The sequence below is a fragment of the Aplysia californica genome, unplaced genomic scaffold (assembly GCF_000002075.1).
Source record: "Aplysia californica isolate F4 #8 unplaced genomic scaffold, AplCal3.0 scaffold01419, whole genome shotgun sequence".
Lineage (NCBI taxonomy): Eukaryota > Metazoa > Mollusca > Gastropoda > Aplysiida > Aplysiidae > Aplysia > Aplysia californica.
Window position 1 is genome coordinate 68,095 of NW_004798689.1, and position 1,164 is coordinate 69,258.

The window sequence follows — 1,164 nt, forward strand, 5'->3', positions numbered from 1 at the left end:
CAGGGAGGATGGGAGTGAGTGTTGGAGTGGGGTTTTAGGAATTATGGGTGTGAGTGTGAGTGTGAGGGTTTGGGGTGTGGGTATGGGATAGGGGTGACGGCATCCATATGGATGGGGGAGGTAATGGTGATCTCGATTCTGCTTGTGCTCTGTTAGGCAGAATGGGGAAATCAGGCTCTAGGGAAAATATTTTTTAAAAATTGAGAAAACTGACATTTTTCTGCCGATTTGGCAATTTTTTCGAATTTTCGATTTTTTGCTCAACACCTTTTACGTCTATATAAAAACACATTTTTGTCTGGATTTTATCGAAAAGCGTTTATTAAAGGCACACAAAAAAATCATTTCCCAAGGGCTCTTAAATAACAGAAATTACCAAACTTTGGTGGTCATTTTCTCGATAAATTTACCTCCGAAATCAGGTGACCCACTTTCTTCAATCAGAAATACTTCAGCTTCTATTCAGGACAAGTGGGTATTTTCCCATAGAACAGAAGAGAAACCGAAATTCTTTAAGATGATCTCATTAACTCAGCATGCCCAACATTGACGAGCGCCTGTTTCCACCGTTAGGCCCGGTGTCTCAGATAGCTTTCCATATTAATACATGTATTATATTTCTGAAAAGTTGTTCCTTCATCCGATCCCGACATTGGGGATTGCCTTGTCAGTGAGACAACTTCCTGGGCCTTCGGATTGTGGTAGGGTGGCCAGTTCCTTTCCACGCCGCCTTTACTTCCCCAACTCGAAGTCAGGTACCCATCACTGCTGAGTGGGCAGGAGGGGGCGAAAAAAATCCGTGTCCGAACCAAGGCTCGAACCCGGTCTTTCCGCTTCGGAGACGAGCGCACTAACCGCTCCGCCACTTCACCCTCCCTATTTTCATCCTATATGATCTAACTTGTGTTAATGGGAGCGTAAAAAAACAACAACAGCAAAAACTCACGCATTCCAATAAATCAGTTCCCTCCGTCCCTCCATCCATCCATGCACGTACATTTCGCTCACCGTCCCTCTCCCTTCCAGCCATCTATCACAAACCACCCATCACTCACCGCCACACCTTGTCTTTTGGTAACTGGTGTTCATTCTTCCGTTCATAACAACTTATTTCAACCACGCATAACTCCATTCATCAACCTCTCACCCACCAACCCTTTCATG